This window comes from Zingiber officinale, chromosome 6A (assembly GCF_018446385.1).
Source record: "Zingiber officinale cultivar Zhangliang chromosome 6A, Zo_v1.1, whole genome shotgun sequence".
Lineage (NCBI taxonomy): Eukaryota > Viridiplantae > Streptophyta > Magnoliopsida > Zingiberales > Zingiberaceae > Zingiber > Zingiber officinale.
This window is the reverse complement of record NC_055997.1, coordinates 8317450-8324081: the sequence shown is the minus strand read 5'-3', so window position 1 is coordinate 8324081 and position 6632 is coordinate 8317450. Positions and strand designations below refer to the sequence as shown.

Below are 6632 nucleotides of genomic sequence, written 5' to 3'. Positions count from 1 at the left end.
TTCTCCAAGTAGTATCCGGCTGCCACAAGAGCTCCAAGCCATTGAGAATTTCGGCCACCACAAAGAGGGAGAGAGGAAGAGGATGGCCTGCCACTCCAAGGAATAAAAGAGGGAGAGAAATAATAGAGGTTGTTCAATGAAGGCACCCTCACCCCTTCTTTTATATTCCTTGGCCTAGGCAAATTAGGAAATTTAATTACAATAAAATTTCCTCAATTTTCTTGACATGATTTAATTGAGAAAAATAAAATAAAATTTCCCCAATTGAAATCTTATGGCCGGCCACATCAATGAAATCAAATTGGACAAGTTTCAATCAACAATTAAAACTTCCTAATTTATTTCCAGAAATTTTAAAAAATAAAATTTCTCTTCAAAATCTCTTCATGGTTGATAAAAGGAAATTTCTATAATTTTAATTTTACAACATGTGAATAATTTTTAAAAAGAAAATAAAATATCTCACCAATCTACAAATAAGGAAAGAGATCTAATCTCTTTCTTTAATCTTTTGTAGATCTTTTACAAGAGAGATATTTTAATTTTAATTCTCTTTAATAAATTATATCTCCCACATAATAAAAATTAAAATTAAAATTCCTTTTTAAATTAATTTGGCCGGCCCCCACTAGCTTGGGTTCAAGCTAGGGCCGGCCCTAGCTTGGTTCCCAAGCTAGCTTGGCCGGCCCCCTATTGGTGGGTATAGAAGGTGGGTATAGGTGGGTATAGTACTCTATAAATAAGAGGCTACGATAGGGACCGAGAGGAGGAATTGGTTTTGGTCTCCCGATAAAATTAAGCATCCCGTGTTCGCCCCGAACACACAACTTAATTTTATCAATAATAATTCATTCCACTAGAGAACTATTATTGAACTACCGCACCAATCCCAAATTACATTTTTTGGGCTCCTTCTTATTATGAGTGTGTTAGTCTCCCTGTGTTTAAGATATCGAATGTCCACTAATTAAGTGAGTTACTGACAATTTATTTAATTAATATCTAAGTCCAAGAGTAGTACCACTCAACCTTATTGCCATGTCAGACTAGGTCCACCTGCAGGGTTTAACATGACAATCCTTATGAGCTCCTCTTGAGGACATTATCAACCTAGTATCTCTAGGACACAGTTTCCTTCTATAATCAACAACACACACTATAAGTGATACCATTTCCCAACTTATCGGGCTTATTGATTCATCGAACTAAATCTCACCCATTGATAAATTAAAGAAATAAATATCAAATATATGTGCTTGTTATTATATTAGGATTAAGAGCACACACTTCCATAATAACCGAGGTCTTTGTTCCTTTATAAAGTCAGTATAAAAGGAACTACCTCAAATGGTCCTACTCAATACACTCTGAGTGTACTAGTGTAATTATATAGTCAAGATAAACTAATACCTAATTACACTACGACCTTCTAATGGTTTGTTCCTTTCCATTTTGGTCGTGAGCTACTGTTTATAATTTATAAGGAACCAATAACATGATCTTCTGTGTGTGACACTACACACCATGTTATCTACAATATAAATTAATTGAGCAACTACATTTATCATAAATGTAGACATTTGACCAATGTGATTCTTATTTCTAGATAAATGTTTATACCAAAAGCTAGGCTTTTAGTATACACTCTAACACTTCGGTAATTATCTAGTCATTACTTCAGATAATATCTGAAGTCTATTGTCCATTTTCACATAGTGGGTGTGCCCCAGCTGTTAGACCAGTTGTCGAATGCGAAGATGGTGAAGGATGAATGGGGGATAGGGGTCACAGTGGAGATCAGAGCTGACGGATTGGTAGTGCCCGAGGAGCTGATTGAGCCGATCCGTGGAGGTGGTGATGGGGGAAGAGAGTGGCAAGGGGATGCAGAAGCGAGCGTGGGAGTGGAAGGAGAGAGCTAGGGTGGCAGTAGACCCGACCCCAGGCCAGGTCCAGCCCGGACCTAGCCTAGGCTCATAACCAAGTCAATGGGTCAGTTGCCCGTTGACCCGGTTCACCAGGCCCAATCGGAACTGGCCCGGCAGGATGTCGAGTCGGTTCCTGTTCCATAAGTCAAAAATCGGCGACCCCCGGTTTACCCAATTTTTTTTTGCTAGTTGGAAGCGTCATTGACGGTTCCTAGCTGTTGAGGGGGGTGGGGGGTTTTTTGGATATTTTTTTTTTCAATTGTTAAGATTATTTAACTGTGTTTTGATCAATGACTATGATTTAGTGTTCGTTACTATCCAAACTCTATAAATAGAGAGTTTATTTCATCTTTTTCACACAAATCTTCTCTACTCTTAATTTCAATTTCGTATTCTCTATACGTCTTCATCTCCATTTCTATACACCTTTGTTTCCAATTTTCAATTACAATGGAAGGAGGTCGTGAAGGTGCATCATCTCGAGCTCGGAAGGGAAAAGAAATAATTAATCCGCGCGAGGATCCCAACATTTAATCCACCGATGATGAGATCGAGCACCTTCCAAATCTGACACCCGAAATACAAGAAAGTACTGATGCAATTACTTCTAAAATTCGAGAAATTCTTCCTCTAAAGTCTTCTATTTTACTAAACATTTTGAAAAGGTCACTCTTTCATCGAGAGAATTGTCGTCGAGAGAATTGCGTGCAAAATATAAGACTACAATGTTTTCTATAAGAATTGCGTGCAAAATATAAGCAGCTATGGATCATTGAAATGACATGTAGAAACGAAGTACCCGACGAAATATAGACTCGACCGTTCTCAAACACAATTATCTAGATTTTTTTCAACTAGCGGTAGTACTAATTCTAATTTATTTTTATATTCGGATAATACATTAAGAGAATTATTAGCTAAATTTTTTTCTGTAGAATATCTTTTTTTTAATTTTGGATCTAAATATACATTTGAAGATTTTTGTAAAGAATATATTAATTCATGTGCTAAATGTGTTCCTAGGACTACACTTACTTGTACAATTAAAAAATTAATAAAATAAGAAAAAAAAAGAATTTAATTGATGAATTTATTAAATTAGATAATAAAGTTTCTTTATGTTCTGACATTTGAAGTGATTATTGGCAAACACATTCATAGACGGGTGTGACTTTCCATTGGATCGATAACTCTTGGAATTTCTAAAAATATTTGTTAGCTTATAAAGTTTTCAATGAATCACATAATATTCATAACATCGCATAATTATTATATTTAATTTTCACTACAAGAAAACATGGCTTCAGAAACAGATTTTTGAAACAGAATTAAAATTTGTTTTAGATTTAAGTAAATTAGAGTCTGATTTGCTACAAAATTACTGATTCGTTTCACTTTAATAAAATATAATATTTGAAAAGAAATTAGAGATGAAATTTAAAATGAATTTGAAACGAAACTCTAAATAAATATTTATAAACAAAAATAAATATAGATTATAAACAGAATTTGAAACCATATAATTTTGATTAAAAATTTTGTTTAAAATTTAATGAAAATTTTAAGACATAAATAAAATTTGTTTAAGATTTATATAAATCATAAATGGATTTGATACAAAATTATTAATTTGTTTCACTATAATAAAAAGATGAATTAATCGAAAAAAATAAAAGTTTTATCAAGATTTCTATTAAAATAAATTGATTAATCCAAATTAATTAATTAATTCATCAAACATAATTTAATTAGTCAATAAAAAATGATGATATTTTGTTCCCTTAGGTTTTTAATTAAACCTAGATTTTATTTTTTCTTACCGTTCCTTAACCTGCCTCCGTATTCCCCGCTGCCTACTGCCTTCCTTATTCCTTGGCGTGAGCCCTCCGCCGCCTACCTCCTCACCACCACCTAGATCAATCCGATTAGACGAGGAAGCAATTTCCATCCTATCCTACCTCCTTCCGACTTCCAAGCTCTCTTCTCGCAGAATCCTAGTCGCTTGTACCCACGCCCCACCCCACCCTAATCCTTTTCCTTGCTTCAAGTCCACCCCTTACCACTGTCGACCTCTTCCCCATCTTCCTCCCCACATCAACCAAGCTACTAGTACAAGCTCATCTCCGATCGAGAACCTCTTCCCTTGGTCGTTTGAATTCAAGGTTTTGGGAGAGCTCTCACACCCCAAAGTTCCTTTTTTTGGCTATTGTTTAGGTTTTTGGGTTGTTGAATGGCGATGGAGGATGCAACAGAGAGTTGCGACAGTTGGGATGTGGTGGATTTGGCTCGCATACATACTCGGCAGAAACTGCAACACCGTGTTTAACCAGTTCCTTAGCTACCACCATCTTTACTCCGATGTATGCGCCACCTTCACATTGCGTTGTTGCGGTTCCACGAAGTCACCACCTACACCGCAGGTGCCTGTGCTATTGTAGCCTATAATCACATAAGTTTAGTATATGGAAGATTCCTATGAGTGATTCTTCTATAGAACTTCCTAAAGGTAAAACTGTACTAAATTTTTCGGTCTCCATTTTATCTCACTGCATTAGGAAGCATGCTTGATGGAAATTGTATAACTTTTTTTTGTTATCATATTTTTTGGCTTGTCAGATATTGGGGCAATGACTTTTTTTTTGTTAAGTAAGAATTTCATTAGACATAAAGTTGATATTTGTTCTTGTTCTTGATCGTGCTAATGGATTACCTATATCTAAGGATTTTGAGCATGTTATCCATTTAGAATTGCTAAAGTCAAATTCTATAACTATGCACCAAACTATTCATCTTTTTATTGACATATTTTCAATTAGAAAAAATTTCATAAAATTATTGTTCGAAGGATATGGATGCATTATGATACTGTAGGTCTGAAATAATTTTAGTATAGTTTTTTAAGGCTTGGAATAATTATAGTATGATTATTAAATAAAATTTTTTAAGGGTATGGTGTAAGTTATAATTTAATAGTCATTCTCAAATCTTAATTTATTTCTTATTTTTATTTTATATGACATTCACATTATTGCATAGAGGAGGTCAAGTGGATGAGGATACTTATGCAAGAGCAATATGTAAGTCATAAATTATTTTATTTTATTTACATTTTGGAATGATATGTTTTTTTTATCAAATGCACTAAATACTATGATTATTTAAGTAGCTACTTTTGATTCTAAAAAAATGATTATTTATGTTTTCTTTCTGCTTTTAGTTGTGACTATTCGATGTTCAAATTTCAATTCAAAAGTCTCTTTTGTATTTAATGTTTTTGCTTATGGGGTTTTTCAGGTTTTACTTGAAATGCAGGTAGCTTCTTTGAACTGATGTTGTTGATAAGATTGAGTAGTTCCTTGAGGTGATTAATAAGGTATTTGATAATATTCAGAATCATCTTTTAATCATTTACTTAGTACTATTTTCTTATATCTGTTATAGTTTAGTTTACTATTGTCACAAAATTATTTCTAAGTAGTGTTTAGAGTTCATCTGGTATTGTGTTTGTGGATTTTTTTTTAGCTTGTGTTTTAAATTAATCAATGTGCGATAAAAAAAACTAGCAAGCCTCTTGTATTGTCTTGTATTCTATTTTCTTATTCACACTAACCTAATGTTCATAGTTTTGTGATCTTTATTATTTTAGAGACAATAGTCTTCATGAATAGATTTATTGATTCTTAGCATTGCCACCTAACTATGAACTAATCAGTGGATTAACAATGATGTTAATTATGGCTTTTGTATAATCTCAATTTATTTGTATTGAAAATTTGGGATTGTAAGACTTACTGGTTTTATATTTTAATTTGCTAGATTGTCTCAACAAAATTGGTTGGTTTGTTACTTTCTACAAGAGAAACAATTCATCTCATGGAGTTCGAAGACATGCTGCTAGCAAGAGGATGGAGGAAAAAATTATTGAATGAATAAATTTGAAGCTCGTTATCACAAAAAGTAGGAAAGGGAGGAAAAGCTTATCAAGAAAGGTAGACAAAGAGAAGAAAATCTCAAGAAGATGATTCGTAAAATGATTCAAAAGGTAGAATATACAAATCAATTTTATCTAGGAGGATCTGGTCCCATGGGCATCATGATCGACAATGTAAAAATTAAATTACTTATGGTGAGATTTAAAAATCTATACAGTTTCTTATTGTTTGAGTATTAATTCAATTTGCTTGGATGATGTAAATTTTTTATTTATCAATGTTAATTGTATGATGCTCTTAGATTTAAAAATTAGTTTTTAAATATTTTTAATTAGAAATAAATTTTAAAAATAAAATTATATATGGATTTATATAATTAAATTTATAAACCGATTAAAATTACATTTGACATGTTATTTAAGACGGATTTAAAACAAAATTTAGAGATGAAATTTATATTTTAAACTAATTTCATTGGTCAATTTAAAACAGATTTATAAACGATTTTCTAATCGGTTTCTAAATTAGAGACGGAATAATTTCGTCTCTTGAATTAGCAACGGGGCTTTCAATAACGGATTTTAGAAACGGAATATTCTGTCTCAAACTTTCTTTAGAAACAGAAAAATGACTTTTAGAGACGAATTTTTTCGTCTCTGAAGCCCTGTTTTCTTGTAGTGTTTAGAAGAATATGAATTAACTTATAAAATATTTTCAATATCATGAGATAATGTTAGTTTCAATACCACTTGTGTAGATGATCTAAAATTTATTT

General features: G+C 32.5%; 1 long non-coding RNA gene across 1 annotated transcript; it reads left to right on the top strand.

The window, feature by feature from the left end:
- Positions 1-3761: 3761 nt before the first annotated feature.
- LOC121993699 lies at positions 3762-6068 on the top strand. The gene is made up of 3 exons (XR_006115370.1): positions 3762-5002; positions 5220-5298; positions 5742-6068. It is a non-coding gene; the product is annotated as an uncharacterized LOC121993699 (long non-coding RNA).
- The last annotated feature ends 564 nt before the right edge of the window (positions 6069-6632 follow it).